Below are 23408 nucleotides of genomic sequence, written 5' to 3' on the forward strand. Positions count from 1 at the left end.
GCAGTAGGAGTACACTTAAGAGGGAAGTCAGGAGGGCAACTAGGGAGAGAATAGGGCCCCTCAAAGATCAGCAAGGCGGCCTTTGTGTGGAGGAGATGGGGGAGATACTAAATGAGTATTTTGCATCAGTGTTTGCTGTGGAAAAGGACATGTAAGATATTGAATGTAGGGAAATAGATGGTGACCTCTTGAAAAATATCCACATTACAGAGGAGGAAATGCTGGATGACTTGAAACACATAAAAGTGGATAAATCCCCAAGACCTGAACGGGTGTACCCTAGAACTCTGTGGGAAGCTAGGCAAGTGATTGTTGGGCCTCTTGCGGAGATATTTGTATCATTGATAGTCACAGGTGAGGTGCCAGCTGACTGGAGGTTGGCTAACATGATGCCACTGTTTAAGAAGGGTGGTAAGGACAAGCCAGGGAACTATGGACCAGTGAGCCTGACGTCAGTAGTGGGCAAGTTGTTGGAGGGAATCTTGAAGGATAGGATGTACATGTATTTGGAAAGGCAAGGACTGATTAGAGATAGTCAACATAGCTTTGTGTGTGAAAAATCATGTCTCACAAACTTGCTTGAGTTTTTTGAAGAAGGAACAAAGAGGATTGATGGGGACAAAGTGGTGGACGTGATCTGTGTGGACTTCATTAAGGCATTCCACAAGGTTCCCATGGGAGATTGGTTAGCAAGGTTAGATCTCATAGAATACATAGAGTCATAGAGTCATAAAGATGTACAGCATGGAAACAGACCCTTTGGTCCAACCTGTCCATGCCGACCAGATATCCAAACCCAATCTAGTTCCACCTGCCAGCACCCAGCCCATATCCCTCCAAACCCTTCCTATTCATATACCCAACCAAATGCCTCTTACATGTTGCAATTATACCAGCCTCCACCACATCCTCTGGCAGCTCATTCCATATCCGTACCACCCTCTGTGTGAAAACGTTGCCCCTTAGGTCTTGTTTATGCCTTGCCCCTCTCACTGTAAACCTATGCCCTCTAGTTCTGGACTCCCCGACCCCAGGGAAAAGACTTTGTCTATTTATCCTATCCATGCCTCTCATAATTTTGTAAACCTCTATAAGGTCACCCCTCAGCCTCCGACGCTCCAGGGAAACCAGTCCCTATAGCTCAAATCCTCCAATCCTGGCAACATCCTTGTAAATCTTTTCTGAACTCTTTCAAGTTTCACAACATGTTTCCAATAGGAAGGAGACCAGAATTACACACAATATTTCAACAGTGGCCTAACCAATGTCCTGTACAGCCACAACATGACCTCCCAACTCCTGTACTCAATACTCTGACCAATAAAGGGAAGCATACCAAATGCCTTCTTCACTATGCTGTCTACTTGGGAGTCCACTTTCAAGGAGCTTTGAACCTGCACTCCAAGGTCTCTTTGTTCAGCAACACTCCCTAGGACCTTACTATTAAGTGTATAAGTCCTGCTAAGATTTGCTTTCCCAAAATGCAGCACCTCACTGAGGTAACCCTCTTCGCTGTCCACTACACCTCCAATTTTGGTGTCATCTGCAAACTTACTGACTGTACCTCTTATGCTCGCATCCAAATCATTTATGTAAATGACAAAAAGTAGAAGACTCAGCACTGATCCTTGTGGCACTCCACTGGTCACAGGCCTCTAGTCTGAAAAACGACCCTCCACCACCACCCAACTAGCCACTTGGATATAGAACTAGCTCAAAGGTAGAAGATGGTGGAGGGTTGTTTTTCAGACTGGAGACCTGTAACCAGTGATGTGCCACATGGATTGCTGTTGGGTCTACTACCTTTTGTCATTTATATAAATGATTTGAATGTGAGCATAAGAGGTGTAGTTAGTAAGTTTGCAGATGACACCAAAATTGGAGGTATAGTGGTCAGCGAAGAAGGTTACCTCAGATTACAACGGGATCTTGATCAGATGGGACAATGGGCTGAGAACTGGCAGATGGAGTTTAATTTAGATAAATGTGAAGTGCTGCATTTTGGGAAAGCAAATCTTAGCAGGACTTATTCACTTACTGGTAAGACTCTCGGGAGTGTTGCTGAACAGTCACTTTGGAGTGCAGGTTCATAGCTCCTTGAACTTGGAGTCAGAGGTAGATAGAATAGTGAAGAAGGAGTTTGGTATACTTTCCTTTATTGATCAGAGTATGGAGTTCAGGAGTTGGGAGGTCATGTTGCAGCTGTACAGGACATTGGTTAGGCCACTGTTGGAATATTGCTTGCAGTTCTGGTCAAGGGTTCAGAAAAGGTTAACAAAGATGTTGCCAGGGTTAGAGGATTTGAGCTATAGGGAGAGATTGAATAGGCTAGGGCTGTTTTCCCTGAAATGTCAGAGGCTGAGGGATGACCTTATAGAGATTTATAAAATCATGAGGGGCATGGAAAAAATAAATAGACAGTCTCTTCCCTGGGATGTGGGATTCCAAATCTAGAGGGCATAGGTTTAGGGTGAGAGGGGCAAGGTATAAAAGAGACCTAAGGGGCAACTTTTTCATGCAGAGAGTGGTACGTGTATGGAATGAGCTGCCAGAGGAAGTGGTGGAGGCCAGTACAATATTAACTTTTCACTCTATTGCTTGCCAAGAATCTATTTAACCAGCAAAAGTATTTTAAAGTCTGCTCATGTTGTCTTTTTAGGTTGAAAGTTTCAAAAATGGACAAGAAATAATGGTTTTCAGTTGGAGGACAGCCGATCTGGGTGAGTATATGAATAGGAAAGGTTTGGAGGGAGATGGGCCAGGTGCTGGCAGCTGAGACTAGATTGGCTTGGGATATCTGGTCAGCATGGATGAGTTGGACCAAAGGGTCTGTTTCCGTGCTGTACATCTCTATGACTCTATGACACTATGATGAGCAATGCTGTCTCCAAAGCCACCACCTTTAAGAGAAGTAGATTCAATGTGTTTTCCATCTGTGTTGGCCTGAGTCCTGGATCTGGAGTATATGTTAAAGTATATACATTTACTCCCCTGGCTTCCAGATTCATCCTGAGGTGTACATGATGCACTTTGTCTACAGTCTTATGAGGGTGGATGAAGACAATCATTGTAGGGATCTCCACCATCTCAAAAAGTAAACTACCCAACCTTTATAAATAGGAACATATGAACATTTGGCCCCTTGAGCCTTCTCCACTATTTAATAAGGTCTTAACTGTTCTGATTGCAATTTCAGATCTGTATTCCCACCTACCCCTGATAACCTTTCACTCTATTGCTTGCCAAGAATCTATTCACCAGCAAAAATATTTGTAATTCTGCTCATGTTGCCTTTTTAGGTAGAAAGTTTCAAAGATGGACCAGAAATAATGGCTTTCAGTTGGAGGACAGCCAATTTTAATTTAAAGCAGATTCTGGACAAAGTGGACTGTGAGCAGTTACTTGTAGGAAAGTTTGCATTGGAGCAGTAAGAGTCTTTCAAAAAGGAAATAGTGAATTCACAGGGTCAACATGTTTCTGTAAAGGTGAAGAGTGAGATGAAAAGTTTCTCATAACCCTGGATACTGAGGAACAAAGAAAGGTAAAGTCACCATAATCCCACTCCCTCATTAGAGAGGGACAACTGGTGGCTGTTTAACATGAGGTCACCACACCTTAGACAAGGGGAGAGGGTTGAGAAGTCAGAAGCATTTATGGTAACCTCAAATGGTACAGGATTTAAACCCAGTTAATGAAGTGTTTCAATTATGAAGGGAAATTAGATTGTGTTGGATTGTTCTTCTCAGAGGAAAGGAGCCTGACGGAACCTGATGGAGGTGCACAAAATTATGAGGTGCATAAATAATGTAGACAGGAAGGAACTTTTCATAGACTACTCAGAACAACTGACAAGGGCCCTGCCTGTGAGATGGAAATATTGCAAGATAATGGAGTCAGTGCCCCGTAAGCAGAGGGTGTGGTTGTTACCACATTTCAATCTTCTATAGGAAACTTTTTCTATCAGGAAGTGCTATTGGGTAGGGGAAGTTTGAAATGCCTTGTGGATTTTTTTTTCCTGAAATAATTAATTGACTTTGTAATGGCAGAATGGCTACCAATGGTATCAGGATATTACAAAAGCAGATGGTGTAATGCAGCAATTTTGCGCAATATTCTCACATGGCTATCGAATGAGCACTTCTCAAATCTTTTGAAAGACTTTCACTGCTCCAATGCAAATTTTCCTACAAGTAACTACTCCCAGTCCACTTTGTCCAGAATCTGCCTTAAATTAGAATTGGCTGTCCTCCAACTGAAAACCTAGGATTCTGACCAATTTTTGTCCATTCCCAAACATTCAAATCTACATCTATATGGTTCCAAGCCAATATGTCACATAATCCTCCTTTGTATTTGAAGTCAGCAGTTTCAATAATGATCTGAGAGAGTAACTTTAAACTTCCTCTATAACTTATCCTTGGAACTCTTTCTGCTTGTAATTGTGTGTTCTGTTTCCTGGACTAGGAATTTCAGTCATCCTTGGACCACCTAGGAGTGTTTTCCAATCTAATTATTCTGTACTCAATGGGTGACACAGTAGATCGACATTGAGTGGGTATCTGATACCAGCAGGTGGATAAATTAATGCATTGCATATTATTACATCCAGTTAACAACATAAAGATATTATTCTTGACAATATTATACCTCTAATCCTGACTGCCACACATGTGGTGGCAAATTAGTCCTGGTAACACTTAGAATACTAATGATTAACTGGCAAAGGACTCTCTTCCTTTATGTGGGGTGGCAGTAACATAGCAGTGTGATTACTAGGCAAGTAATTCTGAAGCCCAGAAAAATGTTATGAAATCATGGGTTCACAATCCCATCATAGCATCCAATGGAATTTAAATTCAACCAATAAATTTGGAATTAAAAGCTAGTCTCAGTCATTGTAATCATCAAATAACTATTGTTTAAAAAAAAGCTAATGCAGACCATTATGCCAATAATGATGCCAATATGATACTTCAGATCCACAGCAATGCTGTTGACTCTTAATTGCCCTCTGAAATGGCATAGTAAGCCAGTCAGTTTGAGGACAATTCATAGAACATAGAACATAGAAAAATACAGCGCAGTACAGGCCCTTTGGCCCTCGATGTTGCGCCGATCCAAGCCCACCTAACCTACACTAGCCCACTATCCTCCATGTGTCTATCCAATGCCCGTTTAAATGCCCATTCAGAATAGGCAACTGTTGTTACTCTGTCATCCCATAAAAGAAAGAACTTAATTTTTCCCCTGTTTTATTGTTCTATATTTCAGTGATTATCACAGCTTTATGAGTATCAGTTGAGGTTTTAACTGTAGATGTACACAGTGATTAGATCCATCGATGAGGACCTTCTTCTGAGTGCTTTGAATGACGTTGTTATAGGTCCAGGTACTTGGGTTATAACCCAGTTGAAAAGGTGGCTTTCTCAATGTCACTGATAGGCCAGTTCTGGACAGCTTGAGTATGGAATTGCACCAGTAATTCGTATTCTCAGATGACATGCTGTATTGGTGGTCTATTTCCTATACCTCAGTCACATGCGTTTGTGTTGATGTGGACCAACTCCCAAACTGTGAATGTCTGCCATTGGATGGCAGTTGCATTGATGACCTTGAAGGCTGGCATTACCCTGGAGATCCATCTGAAACAAAATAGTGAAGAGAATAACTGATTGCTTTCCTGTTGACAAATACAGATTGTGAGTTATAAAGTTTCACCTGCAACTAAATGCATCCACCTTCCTTTCCCTGCCTTATCCAGATACATTACGATGGCATTTATCATCATCATCTCATGTGGCCTCTGACATCTTGGGAAAAACTAGAACTGTCAGAGGGTGTCTTTCCACTAACCTTCCCTTCTACCTCAGCCACATCCCATAAGCTTTTGCTGCCCTCATTCCTTTCCTGGTTCACTATTGCTTGCTGTTCTCTTATCTTAAATCAAAATTCCTTTAACTGTCCACCACATCCAGTTAAACAAATCACTGGAGGAGGTGCTTCACAAATATCCCCATCTTCAATGATAAAGGAGGCCGGTACATCAAAACAAAAGATAAGATTTTGCAACAATCTTCAGCCAAAATTTCTCCATTTCCCCTTCTAAAAATATGTCTCTATCTCCATGTATTCTTCAACTTCAACCAATATTTCAGAGTGATGGGCAACATTTCTGACAAGATCTGATCTGTGGCATTAATCTCTACATCCTGCACTCACCGGACAGACCTGTCTTTAGGAATTAAGACAGCCTTCCAATCGGCTCTTCTGCTGTCTTATACTGATCTTAGCTTGTCTGTGTTTAACTATTCCATCAAAGTACAACGGGTATGTTGGATGTCTTGCCTGATCACCACTAGTGTTCACAAATTTGCACTGTTCAAGCAGCATAATTCAAGGTTGCCACCTTCCAGGGGAAACCTTGACAAAGTAGAAGGCCTCTGGATATCTTTGACTGCTGTGCTATGGCATCATAACTGTACTGCAATAATTTCCATTATTAATACATCACAGACAGAATGATCTGTCTATGTCTGGCAATCCCAAGGCTGATGGGCTGACCAGAGCCTATTTAATCTTTGTGTATTCTCCTTCATGATCTTTCTCAGATTCTATCAGTTCTAAAGGGGCAGGCAAGTCTTGCCTTCACCAAAGTTTTATAGACTCCACCAGTAAAGGCTAAAGTTCTACCAAAAATTGAAGAGTCCTAAAATGTTCCTGAACCCTCCCCCCTCCTCCTGCCTCATGTTCACAAGTTGGGATGTACAGATATGGTGCTTGATGTTGACCAACACTCTTGGCAAACAGTATGTCGCAGATATTGACCACCAATTTCCAAAATGTATCTTCTTAGGGTTAAATTTAATTCTAAGTCCTTGAAGCACCACTAACATGCTGAATACAATGCCATAATGCTTCAATCTTAGACGTTAGCAGAAGATCATACTGTGAGACGTTTCTTTCATAGTTGCCAGGACCCAGATTATCGTAAGGTGAACTGTACATGGACTATTGTGGAATGCATTGCCTCTCCCTCACTATGAAAGCAAATTTCCTCTGTGAATCTGGAGCCAAAGGAATAACCCAGAAGCTGTTGGTGATATACAAAAATGTGAATATTCCATAATGTAGGCCTGGTCCATTAAAAATACTGAAAATAGGATATAATTGCAGGGTTATTTTTTTCAGAGCTGTGTAACCAACTATCATTCCATTATCATCCAATTTCAATACTGATGACATGATGAAGTGTTTGTGGAAGTTGTTCTTCGCAGTACGATTATTTCCACAATATTTTAAAATATTTCCTCAACTGATGCCTTTTCTCCTAGTATGACAGGGTATCAGTGGGCCTGGTATTCCTGCCAGGAATCACCATTGATTCTATCTCTACCTTCCTGCAACCATCCTTATGTCAAGTCCACGCCCTGGTGAATTCAAGAATTAGGGACTCCAATTCCCAAAAGTGTTATGGGTCTCCCTAAACGAAATGGATTGCAGTGGCTCAAAAAGGCTGCTCACAATTACCTTCTCAAGGGCAACCAGAAATGAGCAATAAATGCTGGCCCAGCCAGAACATTTGTATTCCATGCAATGAATGAGAAAACAATTTGGCACATGTCAGACTTTCTGCTGCACCTTTTGACCAGGCTTGAATGATAGATTTTGTTGCCACTATCAGGACTCAAGTTATAAGTATAAGGATGTAATCTAATTAAATTTAATGGTTCTCCTCTTTAGCTGGCCAAATGACTTGTTTCCTTCAGAAATCCATAGGTGCCCTTATCTCACTCAAGATTTTGATCCCTAAAATTGATCATTGTATGAACACCCAGAAGTGCACAAGGATCTAACTTCAATCGTTGGTGTTTATCTATATCTAACTTATCTCTACTCTATCTGCCCTCACTCCAGTTACATACAAAAAATCATTTGAGGTCCTGAGAGTCTCAATTAATGTGCAACATTTGAGCATTTGGATGCTGCTTGAACTGCTGTGCTCTTCCAGCACCACTAATCCAGAATATATTTATAGCACTCCAGTCCCTTCTCACCATAACATAGTCTCATTATTTCAGAAGTAATTGGCTATCTGACATCACACAATTATTTGTTTAATACTCTGATAACCTAATATTATTGTCCCCCTACAAAACCTGACAGTCATAGAATCATTTTTACAGCATAGTAAAAGGTCCTTTATCCTATCATGTCTTTCTTGACATTATAGGGTGCTATGTCATAAACTATAATCACACTAGCTGTTGACTGTGCAAAAATGCTTTGCATTCTCTACTTTCACCTCACAGTTCTTTTTATAGTATTTTGAAAAGGAACTGCTTACTGAATGACTGGCAAGTACCAGTTTCTATTTGGTTTTCACTTCAGCCAAAGTCAAAAATATAAATAGACACATCAACTTTCATCTAATCTGTTCTGCCCATGATCTTAAGAATCCAAGCTTAGGCTTCGTGCTCACCTCCGTCTATCTTGTATTACAGTTCAGTGCCTTAGTCCACCAATCACTCCAATTTTATGATTATTCCTTTGTAAGACCCACATATGTTTCAAGACAGCTAAGAGCTGCCCTGCAGACGAAGAGGATTGTCAAGATCAATGTCAAAAGTATCTCCTCTGCTAAGCAAGCTAATCTGAAAACAGAGATGTGCCCATCTTTTTCATAGCACTTAATTTATTGCCATATTACAAATGTCCCTTACTGGGTGAACTCCAGAAAAGAGAAAAGAAAACTACTGTTGAAGGTTTACACATGAGAAGTTTTCAGATTTTGACAGATCTGCGTGTTTTCAGCATTTTTTAATCTTAAATAGGGGAGTAAGTTCTAAAGATGTATTTCCCAAAATGAATTGGTGCGTGTCACTAATGCTCTCATACTGAGATGAAGCAGTTGCCAGCAATATTTGAAATTTGAAGATCTGCCAATTCTTGTGAAAAAATGCACGTAAATTATATTGCAATTTTACAAATATGGTACACAGTCTTTTATTTCAGGCCATGTTTATTTGAAATAATCTGATAACTTTATTAATTAATCTTGTTTTTAGGGTTGCTAGTATCCAAAAAATGATTGTTCTTTACTGGACAAAGAAATACCCTTCCAAGATAAAACAGGTTGAGAACAAAAGACCATTTTAAAACCCATCCACATTAATTATCTTACATGTACAGTCAAGAAGAGAGTTACATCTATAAGTAACATTTACATATAATTTACAATAATACTTGCTTCACAGTTCGTATGACATAGTTCCAATTGCATTTCTTCATCAGTCCCTTTTTACTGATGTAGGCTGACATACCTAAAGTACACCATGGTAAACAATCATTTTCAGTGCCATCTCTGTAGTAGCAGCACTTTGGAATTTAGTTGATACACTTGTGATGCTATTTGGGGTTTTATGCTAATATGAGGCTAAGTTGAATTCCCTACAGTGATGCATTCAAAGCTGGTGCCAATTGTTTGAGTCTCAGGAACACAAGCATTTACGTAAGCAATTTTTCTGTTTGGTGTGACAAGTCAGTTCTTGCAGAGTATGCTGTTGGTGGAGTGTTCATTCCAGAACAAAATAACATGCAAGTAAAATCAAGAGTTGGGGCAGCAATGTAAAGTGTCAGGACTAAAGAGTGGTCACTGAGGGATGAGGACAAGATTAACTCAAGAGAAAGAGTAAGCCTGCTTCAATAAAGTAGTGGAAGGAGAGTGTTTCCATGAAAAAGGGTAATCGTGCCTCTTCGAGGAGGTGGGGAGAGTTTTGTGAAAAGATCGTTCAGTGAAAGGGATAATATTACATAACAACATAATAGCTTAAAATGTGAAGCAGTTCAGACTTCTGCACAACATATTTTCTATGTGTAAACAGCTGCTATTAATTTTTATAAATAGACATGTTCAGTTATGAATTACTATATGCCCAGATCTTAATTGTTCTGGAGATATGAGTCAAGGTTAGAGTGGTGCTGGAAAAGCACAGCAGGTCATGCAGCATCAGAGGAGCAGGAAAATCGATGTTTCAGTCAAAAGCCTGATCTCCAGCATCTGCAGTCCTCACTTTTGCACTGTCTTGGAGATATGTTCACTCTCCAAGTGAGGTGGGACGAGGCCCTCGAAGCCATCAAGTTTGAAAGGATCAGTAACCTGCAAGGGATGGTAAGTCATTGAGTCATAGTCATAGAGTTATACAACATAGAAATAGACTCTATGGTCTAACTCATCCTTGCCGATTAGATATCTTAAACTGATCTCATCCCATTTACTATCATTTGGCCTATATCCCTCTAAACCCATCCTATTCATGCATCCATTCAGATGTCTTTTAAATGTTATTATTGCACCAACCTCCACCCCTTCATCTGGCAGCTCATTCCATATGAGCACCAACCTCTGCATGAAAAAGTTATCCGTCCGGCTCCTTTTAAGTGTTTTCCCTCTCACTCTAAATCTTTAGGTTTGGACTCCTGTACCTTGGCAAAAAGACCTTGGCTATCACCCTATCCTTGTCCGTCATGATTTTATGAACCTCTATAATGTCACCCCTCAGCCTCTGAAACCACAGGGAAAATGGCCCCAGCCTATTCAGCTTCTTCCTATAGCTCAAATTCTCCAACCCCAGCAACATCCTTGCAAATCTTTTCTGAAATCTTTCAAGTTTTCCTGTAGGCAATTGTAAGGAGACTGGAATTCCACACAGTATTCCAAAAGTGGCCTAACCAATGTCTTGTACCACTACAACATGACACCCCAACTCCTATACTTATTGCACTGAGCAATAAAGGCACTCATGCCAAATGACCTGTCTACCTGCAAATCCACTTCTAAAGAACTATGCACATGCAACCCTCGGTCTCTTTGTTCAACAACATTCCCCAGGGCTCTATCATTAACTATATAAGTCCTGCCTTAGTTTGCCTTTCTAAAATGCAAAACCTCACATTTATCCAAATTAATCTCCATCTGCCCCTCCATGACCCATTGGCCCATCTGATCAAATCCCATTGTACTCTGAGATAAATGTCTTCACTGTCCACTGCACCACCAATTTTGGTGTCATCTGCAAATTTACTAACATGCCTTTTTTATTCACATCCAACTCATTTATATAAATGGCAAACTATAGTAACCCATCACTGATTCTTGTGGCACACTGCTCATCATAGGCCTCCAGTCTGAAAAATAACCATTTATCACTACCCTCCATCTCGTACTGTCAAACCAATTTTATATTCAATTGGCTAGCTCCCCCTAGATTCCATGTGATCTAACATTGTTTATCAGTATACCATGCTGAACCTTGTTGAACGTCTTGCTAAAATCCATACAGACAATGTCTCACATTCTGCCTTCATCAATCTTCTATGTCACCTCTTCAAAAAACTCAATCAAGTTAGTGAGTAACTGAGAGAAGACTTCAAGATGGAAATGCTTTCCCATCGGCTTTGTAAAACTTAAATTAAGGTATAAATAGATCAACTAGGTCATGACTTAGTGTTTGTGGTGTGGGATGAGAAAGACTGGTGATGAAATTCAGCAACATGGTGCCTGTCATTGCATCTACACCCTGTTGGAGTGCCAGTAAGGCTGGTCTTCCAATCTACCTTCATGGTGCCATCTGCAAACAGTTTCAGGAAAATGTAAGTCCACTGGATAATTTGAGTTTGTCACAATTGTTATTGTTATTAAGTTTCATTTTGATATAGTCATATCACCTTCTTGGGGTAAGTAGACCTGCTGACCCCAAGCATCCTCCCTGCTGGTGTTGAGTATTGAGGATTTTTCCCCAGTGACAGTGAGGATGGTGAGTGTCTACAAAAAGTATTTGAACCTGTAGGTGTTCCAAACTATATGCTATCCTTGTGCTTCCCAACAGTAGTGGTCATGGGCTTGGCTATGAAAGGAGCCATCCATTATAGATTCATCAGAAGATAGTGGAACTGGAACACTGGAGATTAAATTTGATACCAAAAACAGATTCAAGGATCATTATTTCAATAAGCACACACCTTTTATTCTTAGTTGTCATGAATTCTGTGTCATCCAGTGCTGAACTTTTGTTGATTGATTGAATTCCTGAGTAGGGGGCCAATATTATGCACCTCTTAAAGAGGAGATACAATGTAAATGGAGTCAATCCTTGGAGTTGTGACTGAAGGGAATCTTACCTGAGAAAGACTGTGTCATAGCAAAGAGGAGAAAAGGCTTTTGAATGTTGCACCTGCCTTTTTGGAAGAAAAGATGGCAAAAGGGTGACACATCTTGAATCTGCAGAGGAGAACGAAGCCAACCAGGTATATCATCAATAGACAATGGAGAGTGAAGAATCAGGACACCTCACTGGAGGTTTGGGGGCGAGACCTACTCCGAAGACACCCTAGATTGATTGAACCCATTAATAAAAGCTATTCTCCCCTCCTCCACATCCAGCAGTTTGTCATGTTCTGCATGGCCTCCATTCATTCTTCAAGTTTCATGGGGTATGCATACTTTATTATTAATAAATTGCATATAGATGTTGATTTTCTTCATGGTCACGAATAGATTCTTAATCTCAGATTTTAAAAAAATTAATTCAAATTCCACCATCTGCCATTGGTGGAAGTTTAACTGAGGTTGAGTCGGAGACTACTGTATCATTTTATAGAATGATCAAATGAATAACTGAATCATACAAGGTGGTGAATTTGGATAATTTACAACAGATAAAAGCATTGTTCACAGCTTTTTGTTGGTTTTGTGTAACTACTCACATAGAGCACATTTTCTGCTGTGGTTTCTCAATGCTCTCTTTGTGCAATGTACAACATGAAGGGGTACCAGTTCTTCAGCGAGTGAGTGGTAATAGTCATACCAAGATGATTTATATGATTTATTTCATATTATTTTCCAGAGTCAATAGTCAACATTCTTGGTGCCACTCCCATGCAATCTCAATCCCCCCGAATCCAGTATCAAATTTGCCTATTCTGTCATGGGAAAAAATAGACTCAGGGTAGTGAAGAATAAATCTGGAATTGTTGCTTGATAGATATGATTCTGTATGATTCTGTATCACACCATTACTGTGTGAGAATATTCTGTTAAAAGGGCATTTACCTCCAGATGCTAATAAGTACCTTAATGGAACATTCAATGCTGAGTGCATCACCTTAGGTATTAAAAAAGAAAGAAGTGGATGGCATAGCTGTTATGTCTAGTGCGGGTGGGGAGGTGTCATGACTGAGTGAGTGGGCAGCAAGGTTATTGGTGTTGCCAGTTGGGTGTGTGACAGTGAGTGAGGGAAGATAATAGAAAGGCTCTGGGTTAGTAGGAGAATCAAGGGTTATGGGGGAAACTGTTGAAAATGGACATGAGAAAGGCCAGATCAGCTATTGTATAGTACAGCAGGCTTGAGGAGTTCAACAGGCCAACCTCTGTACCTATTCTTTATGGTCTTATGTTGTAATAGAGCATGAGCCTGGGTTATAATCATTGAAAGTGAAGGCATTCTTATATCCACTCTTCCTCCTCACATTACACTTTCATCCACCACAAACTTCCTTCTGATTTGCAAACTACACATGACATAAAAATATACTTTTTAATCGTACCCTGCTCAAAACGCAACCTTACCTTTGTAATTTTTTCCATCCTGGTATGCAGAGGTGCAATGTGGAAAGGCGGTAGAACAACAGCAAGAAGGCAGCTCTATAACTTAACTTCATTCCCATAGTCACCTCCATACTGATGTTGCATATATTTTACAGGATAAAATAGAGGTGAGATCAGAATCTGTTATTGCCATAAAGAAGGGAGCTAAGATAGCATCATTGTCAGTTCACTGGAGGGCATGATCATACAAAATCTGAACTGCAAAGGACTTAGCTGATGATTCAAATAAGGCAAAGCATGCATATTATATGTCTGTGCAAGGGCTGTGCACCAGTGTCATCAGCCAGGTTGTCAACAAATTGTCTTTGTCATGAGTAATTACCCTTTTCATTGCTCTGAGGCCTCAACTATAGCTGGAAATTTTGTCTGAAGTTTTGTCTGATCTATTCCGGACGCACTAATGTAGCCATACTTACCAAAATACAAGTGGCAATTTTATGGAAGGAGGTATCTGATTTTGAACCAGAGCACTTGTCTAACTTCTTAGGATCTGGCTGCAAGTGAGGAATCAATATGTTGATATCAGAAGGCTTGTCATCTCCTTATTTATGCAACAATTTTTTGTGAAATCCGTTAAGACAGTACAACCTGTTCCACCCTTTCAGGTTTGCAACTACCTCTTCTCATTGTGCTCAACTTTCATGACAATCCGTTTGCAAACATGGAGATGGCAGTTGACAAATAGGAATTATGTGCTCATGTATGGAGGCTAAGATGACTTAACATTAATGATTTAGTTGAATGATCTAGTCATGTATCTAAGATTGCTGGTGATACATAGATAGAAATGCAAAGTTTGGATAGAGTACCAACAGACTGCAAAGAGATGTGGACAGGTTAAGTGAGTGGGCAACAATGTAGCAGTTGGAGATGTGTGAATTCATTCACTTTGTTAATAAGAAGAGAAAAACAGAATCTTTTTCATGGTGGTCTTTATTACAAGTATAACAATGGCATGTCATGCTACCATTGGGCAAGACTTTGGTGAGACTGTATTAGGAGTAGTTTTTCTGGGTTTGCTCTCGTTATTAAGGAAAGATACACTTGTGTTGGAGGCAGGGCAGTGAAAATTAAGTGGATTTGTCTCTCAGATGAGGGAATATTGTTGGATACGAGAGGCTCAGTTAATTGGGTCTAAATTATCCGGAGTTTAGAAGAATGTATTGTGATCGCATTAACACATACACAAGATTCTGAGGGGATTAATACAGTCGATGCTGGTTGGTTCCTTCCAATGGCTGGGAAAGCTAAAACACGGGTGCACAGTTTGAGGAGAAACTTCTTCATTCAAACAGTTGTGAATCTTTGGAATCCTTTAATAAATTTAGTACTGGGCTACAGACTTTTGGCCTCCCAGGAAGTCGAAAGATTTAGGAAGTGGGCAAAAAGATGGAGTTGAAGTTCATGTTCAGCATGATCGGACGTAATGGTAGAGCAGGCTTAACGAGCTTTATGGTTTACCCCGATCCTCTTTCCTGACTTTGAGTAACTGTTAAAGGTTTCTCAACGAACCGTTGTGGATATAAAGGCCTATTATACCACAGAGACATCCATACATAAGTATTTTTCCTACAAAAAAATGCATGTTGTGCTGGGACAATGATCAATTTTGTTACAAAAAATCTTCCTCCTTCAATTACATCCGTTAACTCATCAGACAAAGTTTGTCCTAAGCATTTAAGTACAGATGTACTAGATCCATCTGTCTCACCTAAGTTTTTATTTTAATCGAACTCTATGAAGGAAGATAGAATGGCTGTTCAGATAATTGTCTTTGGAAAAATGCCAGTTAAAGCCAAATTGTCGAATCTAAAGAGGTTAAAAAAAACCCATAAATTTGACTGGAATATTTGAATATTTTCCTCCAATTCCCCTGAAGATAAATGTGAGTTCGTGCGCATTAGAATGGAGTTAGCATTTGGAAGAAATGTTCTAAATTCCAAATTTCCTGTCGACTCTGGGCATTTGATAGTTTTGGAAAGAGAGGAGGGAACAATGAATTCGTCCTCATGCGTATAAAAGATTCAAATTGTTACTTACAACCTATCTACTGTAAATGAAATATAAATACATGGTTATTCTGAAAAAGTGACACGGCCCATAAAAATTCAACAATAGAAGGTATGGCACACGTGGGTCCATTTCAAGTTTGTTGTTTGGCTGGAACTCCTGTAAAGAACTTGCAGGGCAGGAACTGCGGCACAACACATAATATCTCTGAAATGAAAAATTATGAGTTTTACATATTGTATTTCAAACTTTGCAGCTGCTCGAATTATTTAATCTGTTCATCTACTTCTAATTTGGGACAATGCTTGTCTGATAATATTCGCTATTATCCTAATGCATCATCACACACGCAGTCGAGCTTGTGTTTCCATTGTACTGTGACTTGCGAGGATCCCCTTTCCGTGTGTATGGAGTTTTTTTTAATCCGCTGCATGCCGTCAATGGAAAAAGCCATCAGTCAGGCGCTGGGCTGTAATTGAAACAAATGTATCTATTTATAGAATGACGCAGGCAGTGAGCGCGCGGTGGTCGCGTCACGGAGCATGTCTCCATTGACGCCAGTGTGACGCGGTTGTGCAGTTTGTTAGGAGTGCGAGTGGAGGAGCGGCTGCTCACAATGGAGCCTTTATCCCGGAGAGTTCCAGTCGGAATAGGCACGCGGTCGGTGGAGTCAGTCCCGCGCCCGAGCCAGAGCCACTTCACAAACCCTACGGCAGCTCCTCAACTGCTTCTCATTCCCCGCTCTGGGTGAGTAGAACTGCCGCGATTCATTGTTTTATTGTGATTGAAATCTAAGAGTGGTGATTTTTGCTGAATGTTCTTTATTAGATTTTTTTTAAAGAAAAGAGTCTGGTTTGGCAAGGTGCGAACTTTACTGAAATTGTATATTTTCAGTTAATATTTCCACTGAATGGAGAATATATTTAAATTTCACCTGGTCGCATGCTACTTGATTCTTCACTGGGAGTATGCTTATCGCTTAGTGTATTTTCAATGCTTTTTGGAAAAAAATATTTTTAATGTGTATTCTGCAGTAAGAAAAGTTTGGAATATAATGTAGCATCACATGCACCGTTCCTATCTGCTGTTTCTAGTGCTGAATTTCAATCGGGAGTTTTTTTTCAAAAATAACGCCCATTGCATAATTAAGTGCATGCCTCAAAAACATTAATTATATATTATTGTAATAATTAGTTATGTCAATTATGTAATAGTTAACTGAGTAATAGCAGATTTCGATTAGGCATAACAGGATGCACATGGGATACAGATGTTGCTTAATAAATGGTTAAGCATGGATGGGCATGTAAACATATGGAAAGCAACATGTTGCCATATGGTCCATTTAGCCTCTAACCTTCAGTAGAATCAATCATATACAATGTGTGAAATGACAGTGGTAGCTCAATGGCAAAGATTAATTTTATGCTGTAGAATATGTGGTGGTACTAGCAAGAGATAATTATATTTGCTTCATATTTTGGGTCTTTGTACTGCAATAAGTTACAGTATTGTATAGCTAAATGCTTTCAATACGTGTGGTTTAGAATGAGCAGAATGGCTTTAACCTATTGTAATGTGGTGAAGGCAAATTAGGTTATATTAGACTTTAGAATACAGAATGAGAAATTGCAATAAATGTTTAAATGAAATCCAACAAATGGACAAAATCTTTGACAGGGGCAACTTTTGTCATATTTAAAGATAATAAATATATAAACTGCTGCATTAAATAGGGAAAGGGGAGAAGCTTTGGTCTTCTACTGTGAAATTTAGGAATTGGAACAAAGTATAAGCATAATAACATTTAAATGCAATATGTACATTTTTATTTTCTACAGATCCAGCCAATGCTGACTCATGTATTGACGATAGAAGTTTGGTTTAAATTAAGTAAGTGCTATAAATATGAACTGTTGGTGTTTTAGGTAGGCATGATTCACTTGCTGCTGTAAATCTACACTGTTAATGAGTACTGTGTTTGTGTAAGCCATATGTTTTATTTTCCTGCTGCTGTTGCCTCTCTGGTGTGTGTGGTTTTTTTTAATGACATCTATGTCACTCGCCAAGCTAGATGTATCAATAAATTGGATGAAAGTGACTTTTCTTAAGTGTTAACATATTGAAATTGCTTATTTTGTGTTGAAACCAGTTAGATAAATAATATGACCTAAATAATCTTCAGCATGGTAAAATTATTGCAAGCTAGTTATTTAATGAGAGCAGCATTTGGTAAAAGCAGGAAAGTGAGGCTCAAAGAATTTTGCAATAGAGCCAGCAAAAACACGAAAGACCAAATGGCCTTCCGTGTGGTATGATTTTGAAATTCAAAGAATAGTGATGTATGATTTCCCATTAAATCTTGCACTAACAATCTTTCATGCTTGGTATTTTTGTCATTTGTGACATTGTTAGAAAATAAATTGTTCTCTTTTTTAAAGATATTTTTCTGTAGTGATTGGTTCTACTGACACTATATCCAAAGAATATGCATGTATGCTTTCTTTTGGCTTTATCCTTTCTTTGTTATTGTTTTCTCTGTGGCTCTGTTTGGTACAGTGTTTAATACTGTGTCTCAGGCCAGTTATTATAATGTGTGTAGGTTTTTGTTGAGCTGGAGCTATTACACAGGTGCATGGTACTATTATTAGATGTTAGCTGAGTCATCTTGAGCACTTATTTTGTAGATAATATTTAACTTGTCATTAAATTTATTCTATTTCCAAGAATATTAAGAAAAATTGAATTCCTACTGACTTAATGTTTTTGAAGGTTTAAAAGAAGATGTGATGTTTGGAGCAGAGTAAAAAATCGTGGGCTGTGCTGTACCTAATCAGAAAATGGCTGATACATAAGCCAAGTAACCACCTGTAATGTCTCGACACCAGTATCAATGTCCTTTATCTGAATATTTAAATTTAAACAGAATGTTAACTCCGAAGGCAATGTTTAGTGTGTAAAGTTATAGTTTAATTACAATTTAATTTTGGACATAATCAGATTACTGTACACAAATCGTGTATAGTTAGATATTTCATGTCGTCTTAATGTTTTGTTTGAAAAAAAGCTACGTTATGTATAGAATTTCATTTGCTGGTTTTAATTATCTCTTGGAGTAAAATCTAAAACAGTTCCAGAAACTGTAGTAATTTGCAGGTTCTGATACAATAGCTTGCATTCATGTTGAGGTTTTTGAAGAAAACACCAAGTTATTTCACAGGAGCATTACCAGACAAAGTTTAATACGAGATCATATGAGGCAATACCTTTTAGAGGTAACTTTTAAAGATTTATAATATTATGATTTTTAGCACTGACCTAAAGTAAGTATTGAAGTCGATTGGTGGTTGATACTATTTTTCTGATACTGTTCTTGATTTCTTAACCTAACACACACGTTGTAGGCATTTTTTTCAAACTCAATACGTAAACTGGGTAGTGTAGTTGTCTTAATTTATAGGTGGTGTCACATTCAAGCATGTTTTTTTTCCCATCCAAAGCTTATTCATGTGCAGTTTCCAACCACTAGCTCGGGGTAATAATTAAAAGCCAGAACTCATTAACTGAATCTGCACAAGTGAGTTTTGTAGCTCTGTAACATGGCATATGAATAATTGTATGATAACAGAGAATTCCAGTATTTCTACAAAAAGGAAATTCATTTTGCACTGATCAGGACAATTTCCTGACAAATACCAATGAAATGGGAAACAAATATTTGTGCTGTGACAGAAGAAAGTGCTGATTGGTTGTCATGTGTGTTCTGATTAGTACAAGTGTTGCCATGGAGAATACACCGGTTAGCTGAGTGGTAGTTAACTGCCAGCTTTATTTAAATTTTCAATCCAGTAGATTGACTCTTGTGAAGGCATTGTCCTGAGAAATAAATCAGTTACTTTGACTGCTAGTGACTGAGTGCAAAATAAGAAGCTTCAACAAATGTATTTTTCCAGCAATATGATATATAAAAATATGTTACTACTCAAAATTTCAGGGTTATTGTCTCTTATTTTAACTCCAATGTTAGGCTTATAATGAATATTTTTAAAACCTAGCAGTAACATTTTAACACTTTTTTTTCTTACAGTGAAGATGCCTCTTTCATTAACCCTGAAGATTGCTGTGCTTAACGCAGTGGAGCTTTTATCAGCACAGTACATACGTGATCCATTACAGATAAGTAGAAAGTGATGCTAGACTTCATTTGTATCTCTAAATTAATATTAGATACTTGATTTCATTTTAAAAAAAACTTTAGATTAAACAGGCCTGTTCAATTTTGAATTTTCTTCAAAAATTTCTAAATGTAGATATACAGAGTAAGGGAGCAGTATGTTAAGATTACAAAAGTTAATACTAAATTCGTAAAATCTGCGTTAACACTGCATAAAAATAGATTACCATTACAACTATATTGTTTCACAGGCAAAATTCAGAAATTCTTCCTTAATTCATAGAACCTCTCCAGCTCTCCATTTGGCTCACCAAGTCACCCTGATCCTCTGAAGAACAGTCCACCCTGACCCAAACCCCTTACCCAGTCTCTGTAACCCTGCATTTCCCACGGCTAATTCACCCAGCATGTAGACTCCTGGACACTGGGCAATTTAGATGGCTAATCCACCTAATCTGCACATCTTTGGATTCTAGGAAGAAACCCATGCAGGACACGAGGAGAATGTGCAAACTCCACATAGACAGTCGCTCCAAGGGTGGAATCAAATGTGAGTCTCTAGTGCAGTGAGGCAGCAGTGCTAACTACTGAACCACTGTGAATTGTGATAATTCCTTTTTAGCACAAGTTGTATTAAGCACAAGTCAATTCCCGACTCAGGTGACTGACTATGTGGAGTTTGCGTGTTCTCCCCGTGTCTGCATGGGTTTCCTCCGGGTGCTCCGGTTTCCTCCCACAGTCCAAAGATGTGCGGGTCAGGTGAATTGGCCACGCTAAATTGCCCGTAGTGTTAGGTAAGGGGTAAAATGTAGGGGTATGGGTGGGTTGCGCTTTGGCGGGTCGGTGTGGACTTGATGGGCCGAAGGGCCTGTTTCCACACTGTAAGTAATCTAATCTAATCTTAAGATGTACCAAAAAAGAGACACTTATCACTGGATTTCTCAAAGTGCTTTGCAGCTAGTGAAATATTTCTGAAGTGTTATGTAGCAAACAACAACAGCCCTGTTTGATCAGTGAGAAAGTACTAATTCATGATCAATTCTGCAAAGAAAATATCCATCTTGTATCCAATTATGCATATTTGTTTTGTGCTGAGTTTTCTTCACATTGATATATCATGTTTCAGCTTAGCAAGGGTAGGTTCCATTGATGGGATCCCAACGTGGTCTAAGCAAATTGATCTTTAAAATTTGATTGGGTTTCTTCTTTGTCAGCAAGTCCTTGGCCTCTGCTGCTTGTCATTATACTCTTGCTTCATGACACAGGCAAAAATTATCATATTTTTTGGAGTAAACTTTCATCCTAAAAACCCCACATTGGGAGGTGCAACACAGCTTCCATATTGTGAAGGAAGTTTGTAGTCTATATTTCAAAAGCATGCATTATCCTAGAGGTCTTTTATCTAATTATACAAGCCTTTCTTTTATTATGCCCTCTGATAACATGTATGTTCACGTTCTTTAATAAAATTGTGCAAGAAAACCTGTTAAACATGAATTCTATTGTAATCCACCACCTCTTACAAAGTTGTAATCTGAAACAGTAAACAATTTGAGATATCCATTGTTACTGCAAAGGACAGATTACATTCAACATATTCCAAATGACTCCAAAACAAGGGGCAATAAAATCTTTTATTTCCTGTCTTCACCAGCAATCACAATTTTTGCTGATTTGGCAATTCTATTCTTGGACCACACTGAAATATTAATGTATAAATACATTTCAAATCCAGTCCAAATTTAGTTTCTGCAGCTATATCTGAAGTTAAAAAAAATTGTCATAACTGATTAAATTTCAGGATGTTTTAAGAATTTTTCACAATACATTTGGGTTACGTTGCAGTGCTTGTAATTATAAAACTAAATTAGTAGAGACTTATTTCAGTAATCTTACTGATGCACATGCAGCTGTTTGTTTAATTCTCAATCCTGAACATTTAATCACTGGCTGTTTCTTCTTGTATTTTGATGCATTGAGTGTATAATACTGCAATCCTAGATTTTTTTTTAAAATTTAGGCTGGCACATAATTTCTAGAATTTTAAAGCTTTCCCAAGATCAGCATTAATGTTGATGTGAAGTTGAGTAATATTAATTAATGCTTTTACTCCTATAAGATCACAGCTGTAAACATCTCTGCTTCTATTATTAAGTCATTTGTTCTATTAGTTCATGCTTTGCTGTTCAAGGGTATTTCAATACTAATTGCCTTCCTGTCTTTCCATAGCCCTGTATTTTCCTCATTTAAATTTAACTTATTGGTTATATAATTTTTAAGTTTTTACTAATTTAGGCAACAGAATGTTCTATTTTATAGGGGATCTAAAAACAAGTTATAAAATCCTTAATTTAAAATCAAAGTTTAAGATTTTTATTTAAATTGAACAGCCCAAATAGATATTCAACAAAATTAAAACTGGGAAATGTTAGAGAAATTCAGCAGGTCTGGTAGCATCTATGGAGAAGACACACTATTCAGAAAAAGGCTCTTTAGACTTGAAACATTAACTCTTGTTTCTTTCACCACAGCTACTCCCCAAACCTAGAGTTTCTGTAGTGTTTTCTTTTATTTTGGATTTCCAGCATCTGCAATATTTTGCTTTTATTCAACATCAAATACAAGTTGATTTTCTTTTGAAAATAAGTCTGAAGGAAATGTGCGAAATCTTTATATAACCATATTTACTTTAATTTTAAACTTTTCAGGAATTTTGTAATTATATAGATCATTGTGTGTGTGTTATGATTGGACAGTTTTACAGCAGTGTTGAACTGCCTAGTAAAAAAATACTTAACAGATCTGACAGAGAAGCAGAAGTTCATGTTGCAGGTGAAAATTTGCACTGAATGAAAGCACCATGTTAAAATGTTGACTTGGCTTTTTTTTTCACTTTTCAGGTGATTTACTAATTTCCTTTTTATTCAAAAAATGAAAAACTAATGTGGATAGTATTAACAAACCCAAGATTTGAAAGAAGACCAAATAAATTGGGAAGTGTTGATTTTAACATGTATGGTGCTGTAGGCAGAGCAGGAGTGGCAAGTTATATTGATCACTAATGAGGAAAAAAACAGACTTGTGAAACAAATCAGTTGAAGGCCAAATGTATGAAATTGATCAATGGCACTATATATATATATATATATATATATACTTTAAATGTCCCAGCACATTTCACAGAAGCATTACTAAATAAAAAAAATATGAAGCACATTTTTTAAAAAAATGTATTCACTCGATTTGATCATTACTGTGTGGACTGGCATTTATTGGCCATTCTATTGAATTGAATAAGAGATGTTGACATAGCCAGTAACAGCTATATCCTGTGAACAAATAAATATGAAAATGCCCTGGTATCTTCATTTGTTTTGTCACGCTCCTATGAAGTATCTTTTATACATTAAAGGCTGTATATGGAAATGATAGGGCAGATTACCAAACATTTGGTCAAAGGTGTTTTTTAAGAAGCATCTCAAAAGCCAAAAGTGGACATATTTAGGGAGGGAATTCTGGAGTTGAAACTGAGGCAACTTAAGGGATGACCACTATTGGTGG

Source organism: Hemiscyllium ocellatum, chromosome 7 (assembly GCF_020745735.1).
Source record: "Hemiscyllium ocellatum isolate sHemOce1 chromosome 7, sHemOce1.pat.X.cur, whole genome shotgun sequence".
Classification (NCBI taxonomy): domain Eukaryota; kingdom Metazoa; phylum Chordata; class Chondrichthyes; order Orectolobiformes; family Hemiscylliidae; genus Hemiscyllium; species Hemiscyllium ocellatum.